General features: G+C 44.6%; 1 long non-coding RNA gene across 1 annotated transcript; it reads left to right on the top strand.

The window, feature by feature from the left end:
- The first annotated feature begins 2,587 nt into the window (after positions 1 to 2,587).
- Positions 2,588 to 10,668, top strand: LOC141264229 (uncharacterized). The gene is made up of 3 exons (XR_012319846.1): positions 2,588 to 2,718; positions 5,386 to 5,500; positions 9,523 to 10,668. It is a non-coding gene; the product is annotated as an uncharacterized lncRNA (long non-coding RNA).
- The last annotated feature ends 1,434 nt before the right edge of the window (positions 10,669 to 12,102 follow it).

The following is a 12,102-nucleotide window of genomic DNA, read 5'->3' as shown; positions in this document are numbered from 1 at the left end:
ACACAACTCTATCAGTGAAGAAATAAAAAAAATTATAGCTCTCCGACTATAGCTATACAACAACAATTCTTTTTTCTATAAAAAAAATGTACTGTGTAAAAGAGGCAAAACATAAAAAAATATATAAATGTGGTATCGCTGTAATCGTACTGACCCGAAGAATAATGCTGTCTTATCACTTTTACCATATGGTGAACAGCATTCAAAAAAAATTCCTGAATTGCTGGTTTTTGTTCATTCAGATTCCCAAAAATCGGAATAGAAAGTGATTAAAAAATGTTATGTACCTAGAAATAGTATCAACAAAAACGTCAACTCATCCCGCAAAAAACAAGCCCTCACATGACTCTGCCACCAGATATATAGGAAAATTATAGCTCTCAAAATATGGCGATGCAAAAACTTTATTTTACAATAAAAAGTGTCTTAGAGTGTGACAGCAGCAAAACATAAAAACCCGATATAAATCTGGTATCACTGTAATCGCACCGACTCGAAGAATGAAGTGGTCTAATCACTTATATCGAACGAGGAACAGCGTAAAAAATAAATAAATAAAACCTATTCTTCACCTGCTGTTGATTTGTTCATTCTGCCTCACAAAGATCGCAGCATGGCTCGGCTCACATTTATCCTGCGCTCTACGCTGAGCGCTTACACTGGGGTTTCCATGTAAATCTCTGAAATATGTGATTCAGATGTAACCACTGGTGGAAGATTCCCTGTAATGAGTCAGATGGAGGTTTTTAGACTTGCACAAAAGTGCCGTCAGCCACAGTTTTGTACACCTCTGAAAAGCAGGACAATGCTGAACAGAGGCCAGAGTAACTCTGCTGCCGCACTATAGTGAATGGATTCCATGGAGTTTTCATCTGAATCATGTCATTTGGAGATTTAAGTGCTCAGCATAGAGCGCAGGATAAATGTGATCCAAAATGTTATGTAAAATTTTTCCAAGAAAAGCTTCAACTCAATCTACAAAAAAAAGCAAGTCTCCACTAAGGTCCGTAATCTGTCAATGAAAATATAGGGGCTTCCACATTACTGGTAGTACAAAGGTTCTGGAAAAGCTCTATGGCTTGTCACCCACCAAAAGAAATTCAATGAATTCTTCGCTCCCAAATTCAAATGCCCCCATCCCTTCTGCATCCCAGTGTGCCTGAACCGCAGTTGGTGTCCACATGTTTTGCATTTCGGTAGTGATGAGAGCCCGCTTAATTTACGGGTGCATGTCTCCAGAAGCATGAGCTTGGCATAATGTATGGGCACTACAAGATACTGGGCACTACAACGTACTAGGCACTACAATGGCAGATTTGCAATTTTCACTCGGCAACATTGATGCTTGTTTCTGGAAAACACCCATAGAGTCATAATCGTCACTACACCTGTAGTAAAAATCCTAGAGGGTGTAATCTCCAAAATGGGGTCACTAGAAAGGGGTTCTGCTCTTCTGGCACTTAGAGGCTTTGTATATGAAGTCCACTAACTATTTAAAGATAATTTGTTCTCCAAGAGTCAAATTGCGCTCCGTCCCTCTCCAGTCTCGCCATGTGGCTAAGCAGTACTGTACAGCCAGATATGGGATATTGCCATGTTCAGCAGAAATTGTGTGACACATTTTGATGTAATTTTTACCCATTATCCCATATGAAAATATAAAATTTGGGGCTAAAGCAACATTTTTGTGGTAAAAATGAAATTATTTTTTCTTCACTGCCCAATGGTATAAAATTCTGTGACACACCCATGGTATCAATATGATCACCACAACCATAGATGAATTCATTGAGAAGTGTAGTTTGCAAAATTGGGTCACTTTTGGGGGGGGGTCTGCTGTTCTGGCACTCTCAGTGGGTCATGGCACCCGCAAACCATAACAGTAAAATCTGCACTATAATATTATATAAGTATTTCCTGATTACATGTAGGGTATTGGCGCACTCAGGAAGAATTGCACAACAAACTGTGAGGCCCATTTTTTTCCCATTAGCCCTTATAAAAATGAAAAACTTGGGGCTAAAACAACATTTTAGTGGTAAAAATGTAATTATTCTTTCTTTACCGCCCAATGGTATAAAATTCTGTGAGACACATGTGGTGTCAATATTAGGGACGTCGCTAGGCACTTAGATCCGGGGCCTGGGCTCCGGATCAGAAGTGCACTGCCTCGCATCTCAGAAACTCAGATTAACTTTTCTTTTCCAATAAACTTTATTTGTAAACACAGGAACGCACACATGCAGGATATGCCTAACACAGCTCTGCATGGTGCGTGCGTGTGATTAGCTTATCTTCGCTCCCTGATCTTCCTCTTCAGCACCAGTCACAAGAGATACCCTGTCTATGTGCAGAGTGACTGCACTGCACAGTGTTAGCTTCAGCAAGAGAGAAAGGGAAGAGGTGTTCGGGGCCAGGTATGTAAGGAGAACGAGACAGTGCAGAAGAGAGGGGAGAAACTGCTGAGGAGAGGGGAGACACAGTACTGAGGAGTGAGGAGAACTATGTCAGCCATGAAGAGAAGGGAGAAACCATTCAGCGCTTTCCCCTCTTTGGCTGCTATTCACACACAGCAGCCCCCTTCCTCCTGTAAGGCTCCCAGTAGATCAGCAGTCGGGATTGGGGAGGTGTGCAGGGATGACAAGAGGGCTCCCTCCACTGCTGATTCCTAACTACAGTGCATGACCCCCTTTCCTTTCCTCTATGATGAAGAAAAGAGTGAGTATATGTGTATGTATATACAGTGTGAGTATGTCATCTGTGTATAGTGTGTGTGTGCACAGGTCATGTGATGTGAGTATTATAAAAAATATATATATTTCACCTCACCTGGGTCAGCCTGCTCGGTCCACTTTCTCATGAGGCACGGTGCTCGGATTGTAAAGACCCCCGTCTGGGAGACATTAGGCAGTGATGAAAGGGTAGTTATCCAGCAACTCGTGAAATTGACTTAAAAAATAGCCTTTATTTTGAAAAAATTAAAAACATGAGACCATAGTGCAAATAAAAGCTATGGGTAAGGATCTACGTATCCGAAACGCGTAAGCCTCTGTACGCTTTTATTTGCACTATGGTCTCATGTTTTTAATTTTTTCAAAATAAAGGCTATTTTTTAAGTCAATTTCACGAGTTGCTGGATAACTACCCTTTCATCACTGCCTGATGTGAGTATTATGTATGTGCGCAGGTCATGTGTTGTCAGTATAATGTGTGTGCGTAGGTCATGTGATGTGAGGATTATGTGTGTGCTCGGGTCATGTGATGTGAGGATTATGTGTGTGCTCAGGTCATGTGATGTGAGTATTATGTATGTGCTCAGGTCATGTGTTGTAAGTATTATGTGTGTGCTCAGGTCATGTGTTGTACAGTAAGTATTATGTGTGCGCTCAGGTCATGTGTTGTGAGTATTATGTGTGTGCTCAGGTCATGTGTTGTAAGTATTATGTGTGTGCTCAAGTCATGTGTTGTGAGTATTATGTGTGCGCTCAGGTCATGTGTTGTGAGTGTTATGTGTGTGCTCAGCTTATGTGTTGTGAATATTAAGTGTATGCTTGTTTCCTGATTATCGGCCTTTCTAAATCATTCAGAGAACGACGTTTTGAAGGTTGTTTAAAGATCATCATTCTTGGCATTACAAAGTCCTGCTGAGGACAATGATATTCTACAGTATGTGTATAAAATGATTGTATTGATGATTGTTCTGTGAGAGAGTTAGTCCAATCAGCAATGTTAGTAATCTGTAGCCATCGGACAGGAGTCCTAGAAACCACCACCTACCTCCCGGCATCTGCTGCTCTTCTTTTGATTAGCTATCCTGGCACAACGTCGTATGCACAACACGCCGCAACAATGACATTGTACCTGGCCGGCAAGTCAGAAGAAGAGCCGCATATTCCGGGTGTGATAAGGCAGTTCTCAGGACTTCTGTCCTTCCAGCCACAGACTGCTGACATGGCTGATGGACCGGGTCACATCACCTCTATACTGTGCGCATGGAAGTGCAATGGTCGGCCGGTATAAAGAGGCTATTAAATAACCGCCAATCGGTTTGCATGTAGCTGATCCACGGTAAGACGCCGTTAGCCATAGTAAATGTACTGTGCTTCTCACTGCCTATAAGAATATATGCAAATGAGTGCAATTTCATTAATCATTTCCATAGCTCACAATTACTGGTTGATTGGCCACCAGTAATACATTTTATGCTAGGGTTGTATGGCGGAATGTGTCAGGTGACAATTACATTGTGCGCCTCATTGCAAAATAAAATATAACAATTTCTCATGGTGTTGCATTGCAATTTTAACCTAACACGATTGCAACACAAAGATACAAATATTTCCAAGTGTGTTGGATTTTCTGTTTTTCTTTATTACAGGAAAATAAAGGAGACGACACAAAGTTATATTTATAATATTGGGCGTTTTATTATTTTTCTATTTACTATACTTATAAATTTGAGGTTCTTAGTGCACATTTTGATCAAATTGTGCAAGTCCATTTGCCAATGGCATGGTGAGCTCATCAGATGGAGTCCTACACTAACAGACTAACCTATTTATTGCGTTTGTACTATTCTTATTATCATCATCACAATCCTTTCATTACTATTACAATATTATTATACTTATTATTGCTATTATTACTCTAGTACTATGGGATCCTTAGAATTAAATCTGTTCATCCAGAAGAAGGCAAAAACTCCTGGACACATTCAGCCAATTTGTGTCAAGGGGAAACATTCCTTCTTGACCCCTGAAAAAAGCAATCAGTCATAAAACCCTGGATCAAACCTGCTGATGCCTAATAATGTGCTATACTATTATTTATTATTTACTATTTATAATAATGCTATACCATTATAATTTATATTGCTGTTTTATTACTACCACTATTTTTTTAAATATTTATTTCTATTTTTTAACTTACTATTACTGATATTATGATTTTTGTTACTAATATTGCTCTTATTTCTATATTTACTATTAATTAGATCCCTATTCTATTTTATTATTATTACCATTATTGCTAACATTTGCATTGATATGTTACTAAAACTATAAATTAGATCCCGATTCCTAAAGATATTGATCCAGAAGAAGACAAAAAACCACGGACACATTCAGCCAATTGGTGTCTCAGCGGAAAAATTCTTTCTTGACCCGAGAAAAGGCGATCAGTCCTAGAACCCTGGATCAAACCTGTTATATTAATTTTATGTTTCTATCATCATTATGCAATTAATGTTATAGTTACTGCTCGTATTAGAATATTAAATACTATATTATTACTCCTAATATTATAAAAGTCTTTATAATGTTTTTACTACATTTTTAAGCTTTTTTAATCTAATAATTACTACTTTATGTCTATTCTTTTTATTAGTATTAGATTTGAAACTGTTGATGTTAGTACAGCTGGAATGTTGATTTCATCGAGTCCATCAACGTCTCATTGGTTAGAGGAGGATGGCCCAGATGATATTCCTCCTTCCTCTGAGGTTAGTGTTGATGTATTGGAGGATGGACTGCTGATGGATCTTCTGTCTTCATGCCGGTTGCTTCTGGTCGAGTTGTTCTTTTTCACAACTTCTGCTTTCGCTTCTTATACCTTCTCATCTTCTTCTTCTTTCCCCTCTGTGTCTTCTGCCTCATCTTCTACAAGCTCTTTTACCTCCCGATACTTCATTGCCTCCTTAGACATTTTAATTTCCTCTTCTTCTGCTTCATTGATTTTGGCTCAGGTGTTTTTCATCCAAAGGATGTGGTAGTGTTGGAATATGTTCAGTGCAACAACTCCATTCCTGTGTATGTAAATGTTCTATTGCTAGGTTTGTGTATTGTCTATAAAGTTTAAGAAAAAAAACTGCCAGAGACTCACACACAGAAAAGACCATGTGACTGTGTTCAGTTTCCTGTGTTTGTGCATGAGAGGAGAAGCCGCCTGCTGATGCTGCACAGAGACACTTAAGATATGTATATGACTCTCCCCCTGGGCCGTGGGGCACTCGGATCCGGGCAATAGGGAGCGATGGGAGTAGTAGTGGCAACCCGGTTCCGTGGCTCAGGGTGGTCAGGCCAATGGTAGTCCGTTATATTGATTATGTCCGACTACGCCACCCGTGGATTTGCGGTTATTAGGAACCGCCGCTGCATGCAGACCGCTGGGGCTGATGAGATGTGCAGCTATGGTAGTGTGACTCCCCACGGGAAGAGTGCGGCCCCAGGGCAGTATAGTGGATGGTGGGAGTGATGGTAGTGAGAGTCCCAGTGATGATAGTGCTGGAGGAGCAAGGAGCACACAGACAACAGGTTGCAGTCCAGGGTCTTTACTTGAACAGGTAAACTGACCCACAAACAGTCCCAGCTAGGAGGGGACCTGGATGTCTGAGAGCAACGGGGAAATTGGCCCTGGTCAGGGTGAGGGTGTAGGCCTACCGTGCTTTCTGCGCTCCTTCTGGCGATCTCCTCCTGATAGGATAACAGCCCACGTTTCCGTGCTTTCCGTGCTTTCTCGCCTGTATGGCCTGCGACGTGGGTTCCTTTCTGCTCCCAGCCTTGTACGGCTTTACTGGTCCCTTCGGTTGTGGCAGAGCCTCCAGGCTTCTTAGGCCAAGGAATGTACAGTCCCTTGCGGACTGGTTCTCTGCTGGGGGATGTGGAATCCTTCCAGCCTCAGACACCAAAGTCTGGTAAAATGAAGTCTTTTCTCTGCCAAGACAGGCTCTCTTCGCCTCTTGTCTCTGGCTGGTGGCTCTCCTCCTGCCACACTTCCTCTTAGGTTACAATGCAACTGTCCCTCTCTGCTCTGGGACCTGAATCCTCAGATAGGTCGTCCAGTTCTCCCTAACCCTGTCCCCAGTACCAGCTTTTATAGGGGCAGCCTGCTCCCCCTACTGGCCTGAGACAGGAGGCATTGCATGCTAATGTTCCCCTGGCCAGAGAACCTCCCCCTTGCTCTCAGACACAGCTTTAATTACACTTGTGGCATCCAGGTAGGGTGACACATATATTCCTGATTCCGCAAAGCCTGTCATATCTGTACCTGTTTATAGCTAACTAGCTATTGAACCCGTTCTACGCCCGGGTGGCGAGCATTTTTATTGGTATTTGGTCTCCCATGCTGGTATGTGCTGCCCCCATCCTGTCCCCACCATCCAATCCCGGTATGCGTGGCTCCCCTCATCCCCGATCCCGGTATGCGTGGCTCCCCTCATCCCCGATCCCGGTATGCGTGGCTCCCCTCATCCCCGATCCCGGTATGCGTGGCTCCCCTCATCCCCGATCCCGGTATGCGTGGCTCCCCTCATGCCCGATCCCGGTATGCGTGGGTCCCCTCATCCCCATTTCCGGTATGCGTGGCTCCCCTCATCCCCATTTCCGGTATGCGTGGCTCCCCTCATCCCCATTTCCAGTATGCGTGGCTCCCCTCATCCCCATTTCCGGTATGCGTGGCTCCCCTCATCCCCATTTCCGGTATGCGTGGCTCCCCTCATCCCCATTTCTGGTATGCGTGGCTCCCCTCATCCCCATTTCCGGTATGCGTGGCTCCCCTCATCCCCATTTCCGGTATGCGTGGCTCCCCTCATTCCCATTTCCGGTATGCGTGGCTCCCCTCATCCCCATTTCCGGTATGCGTGGCTCCCCTCATCCCCATTTCCGGTATGCCTGGCTCCCCTCATCCCCATTTCCGGTATGCGTGGCTCCCCTCATCCCCATTTCCGGTATGCGTGGCTCCCCTCATCCCCAATCCCGGTATGTGTGGCTCCCCTCATCCCCAATCCCAGTATGCGTGGCTCCCCTCATCACCAATCCTGGTATACGTGGCACACCTCATCCCTATCCTGGTGTGTATGGTATCCCTCATCCTGGTATGCATGGCACCCTATCCCTCACTCCCAATCCCGGTATGCGTGGCACCCCTCACCTCCAATCCCTTTATGCATGGCACCCCTTACCCCCCAAATCCTGGTATGCGTGGCGCCCCTCACCCCCCAATCCTGGTATGTGTGGCCTCCTCAACCCCCCAATCCTGGTATGTGTGGCCTCCTCAATCCCCCAATCCTTGTATGTGTGGCCTCCTCAACCCCCCAATCCTGATATGTGTGACCTTTTCAATCCCCAAATCCTGGTATGTGTGGCCTCCTCAACCCCCCAATCCTGGTATGTGTGGCCTCCTCAATCCCCAAATCCTGGTATGTGTGGCCTCCTCAATCCCCAAATCCTGATATGTGTGGCCTCCTCAATCCCCAAATCCTGGTACGTGTGGCCTCCTCAATCCCCCATTCCTGGTATGTGTGGCCTCCTCAATCCAGGTATCCTGGTATGTGTGGCCTCCTCAATCCCCTAATCCCTGGTATGTGTGGCCTCCTCAATCCCCCATTCCTGGTATGTGTGGCCTCCTCAATCCCCCATTCCTGGTATGTGTGGCCTCCTCAATCCCCCATTCCTGGTATGTGTGGCCTCTTCAATCCCCCATTCCTGGTATGTGTGGCCTCCTCAATCCCCCATTCCTGGTATGTGTGGCCTCCTCAATCCCCAAATCCTGGTAGGTGTGGCCTCCTCAATCCCCCATTCCTGGTATGTGTGGCCTCCTCAATCCCCCATTCCTGGTATGTGTGGCCTCCTCAATCCAAGTATCCTGGTATGTGTGGCCGCCTCAATCCCCTAATCCCTGGTATGTGTGGCTTCCTTAATCCCCCATTCCTGGTATGTGTGGCCTCCTCAATCCCCCATTCCTGGTATGTGTGGCCTCCTCAATCCCCCATTCCTGGTATGTGTGGCCTCCTCAATCCCCCATTCCTGGTATGTGTGGCCTCCTCAATCCATGTATCCTGGTATGTGTGGCCCCCTCATCCCCCAATCACTGCACACATAAAACAATAAACACTTATACTCACCTTCCTCCCTCACCTCTGCTCCAGCATTGAGTCCTGTCTGCAGCAGCTCATGTCGGCATCTGAGCTGCGCTCTCTCAGAAGCCGAGGTGAGCCGCTGCCGGCACATTCACTCCTCTCCACGCCGGGATTATGGGCGTGGAGAAGCGTGAATATGCTTTCTCTTTAGCGGCGGCCACTGACAGCAGGAGCCGGGGCTCAGCGCTCCTCCATGCCCGCTACTAAAGAGAATGAATATTCCGTCTTCTCGACGCCCATGGGAGTGGAGAAGAGGGAATATTCATGTCCCTTTAGCAGCGGGCACACGTGATGTGCCCCGCTCCTCTGCCGCCGGAACCTCCTACTCACCTATCCTCCTCGTTCCCACGCTGCTTGGGGCCCTCACGGGCCCCTTCCGGCCACGGGCCCCATAGCAGTGGCGTGGTCTGCCGTCATTGGCGGTACGCCACTGTCTTACCTGTAACGGCTGGATGCAGTCTTCTGTCTGGAGCCAGACTGCGCGTCACGCATGCGCAGTCTATCGAGGCTTTGGACAGAGACCCCCATCTCCCGTTATATTATAGATTAAAGCTTTGTTCTGTTGTCAACACGCTTTGAGAATATCCTGAATGATCCGCTGCCAACAGGTTATGGGCCCAGGAGTGACACAGAACCCCAGCGTGACACAGAAGTCCAGGAGTGACACAGAAGAGTAATACAGCAACAGAAGAAGCAAAAGCAGAACAGAGCAATAGAGAAAATGTCCATAAGCAGGGATCACTGCAAGTTCTCAGTGCAAAGTCTCACCAATCAGAATTATCAATCTTGGAAATTTAAGGTGAAAATGCTGCTCATAAGAGAAGGTATGTGGAAATATATGCAGGAACAAGTGCCTCATCCATTACCAGATGATTGGCTAGATCTTTTTACTCTGAGGCCAGAGACAGGGACAAGGGGGCATCTTCTACGTCTGGCGGAAAGAAGGTTTAATCATAATCACAGACGGGGATTCTTTACTGTAAGAGCAGTGAGACTATGGAACTCTCTGCCGCATGATGTTGTAATGAGTGATTCACTACTAAAATTTAAGAAGGGCATGGATGCCTTTCTTGAAAAATATAATATTACAGGTTATATATACTAGATTCCTTGATAGGGCGTTGATCCAGGGAACTAGTCTGATTGCCGTATGGAGTCGGGAAGGAATTTTTTTCCCCTATGTGGAGCTTAGTGTTTGCCACATGGGTTTTTTTTGCCTTCCTCTGGATCAACATGTTAGGCTATGGGTTGAACTAGATGGACTTAGTCTTCCTTCAACCTTAAAAACTATGTTACTATGTTAGAGAAGGATCAGAAAGCACAAAGCACTTTCTCCCTCAATGTAGATGATGATCAGATTGTGCATATATGCAAATGTGCAACTGCAAAAGAGATGTGGGATGAATTACAGAAAGTGCGTGAAAGATCAAATCTCAGCAATAAGTTTTATCTCATGAGAAAACTGTATCAGTCTAAGCTAAGTGATGGGCAGAATATGCAGGACTATATAAGAAACACCCTAGATATTGTGGAGCGCCTCACGAGCATTGGAGAAGAAATGAAAGACTTTCATGTTGCTGCACTACTATTAAGTGGTCTTCCAGAAAATTATGACACACTTGTCACTGCACTAGATGCACGGCCAGATGATGAGCTCACACTAGAATATGTCAAAGGCAAGCTTGTAGATGAATTCAAGCGAAAAACACACAATGTAAGCAGCAGTAATGAATCTAGAGCAAAAACAGCATTAAAGACACAGGACTTTCCTAAAAATAAGAGCAATCTAAGGGAAACTCGTGAATGTTTTGTCTGCAGAAAGCCCTGCCACCTTAAAGCAGACTGCAGAATTTGGAAAGCAAGAATGAGTCAGCTTAAAAAGCAGAACAGTGATCAAAAGGTGAAAACAGCTGTAGAGGAAAAGTCTGCATGTGTTGAAACTGCATTTAATACCAGTACAGGCTCATCTGCAAAGCATATGTGGTGTATAGACTCTGGTGCTAGCAGCCATATGACAAATAACAAGGATTTCTTCACTGACCTTGATGAAAGCAAGTCAGAAAAGGTCATCTTAGCTAATGGTCAATATATGACTTCAGAAAGAGTAGGAGACGGCTACCTCCACTGTCCAGTTTCCTCAGCACAAAGCAGAAAGATCCCAGCAAAGGATGTTCTCTATGTTCCCAGTCTTGAAAGCAATCTTCTGTCAGTATAGAAGCTTATGCAAAAAGGGAATGTAGTTACTTTTAAAGACAACAGCTGCATTATATCAAAGAAGGGTCCCACTCTTACAGAAAGAAAAATCCAAAATGAACGTTATCAGCTAAAATGCAAAGAAAGAGTGTACAGTGCTAGACAAGATCTGCATAAGAACTGTATCCATATATGGCACAGACATCTTGGGCACAGAGACCCAGAAGCAATAAGGAAGCTAGGTCAACTTTCAAATGGTGTGGAAATCAAGCAATGTAGTCAAATGATGACGTGCACTAGCTGTCTTAAAGGGAAAATGTCCAGAAAATCCTTTCCTAAGGTAAGCACCACTAGATCTGCACAGCCACTGGATTTGATACACACAGATGTTTGCAGTCCAATGAGTGTTCAAACTCCAAGCAAGAAGAGATATTTTCTCACATTTATTGATGACTACTCCAGATATACAGTCACCTACCTGCTTCACAGTAAGGATAAAGATCCACAGAAACTTGAAGAATTTCTTGCTGTAGTATTTAACAAATTTGGAAGAATGCCAAAAGCCCTGCGTGCAGATAATGGGACTGAATATACAAGTGGTAAGGTGCAAACCATTTCGAGAAAGAATGGAATCGTGTTCCAAACTACCATCCCATACAACCCAGAACAGAATGGCATTGCAGAGAGAAAGAACCGCACTCTCTGTGAAAGTGGAAGAAGTATGTTGTTTGATACAAATCTACCTACAACGTATCAGGGAGAAGCCAACAAGACAGCTTGCTATCTTCAAAACAGACTGCCAGGTAAAGCCACAAATAAAACTCCATATGAGCTATGGAACTGTGAGAAGCCCAACCTGAAGCACCTAAGGATAGTTGGAAGCAAAACATTTGTATATGTTCCCAAAGCAAAACGTTCCAAGTGGGAATCTCATGCAAAGCAAGGAGTCCTGGTGGGCTATAGCAAAACTCAAAAGGGATACAGAAACAAGAACA

Source organism: Phyllobates terribilis, unplaced genomic scaffold (genome assembly GCF_046119375.1).
Source record: "Phyllobates terribilis strain yellow unplaced genomic scaffold, ASM4611937v1 Scaffold_4__5_contigs__length_816908805, whole genome shotgun sequence".
Classification (NCBI taxonomy): Eukaryota; Metazoa; Chordata; class Amphibia; order Anura; family Dendrobatidae; genus Phyllobates; species Phyllobates terribilis.
Note: the sequence above shows the minus strand (reverse complement) of the source record. Positions and strands in the feature narration are given on the sequence as shown.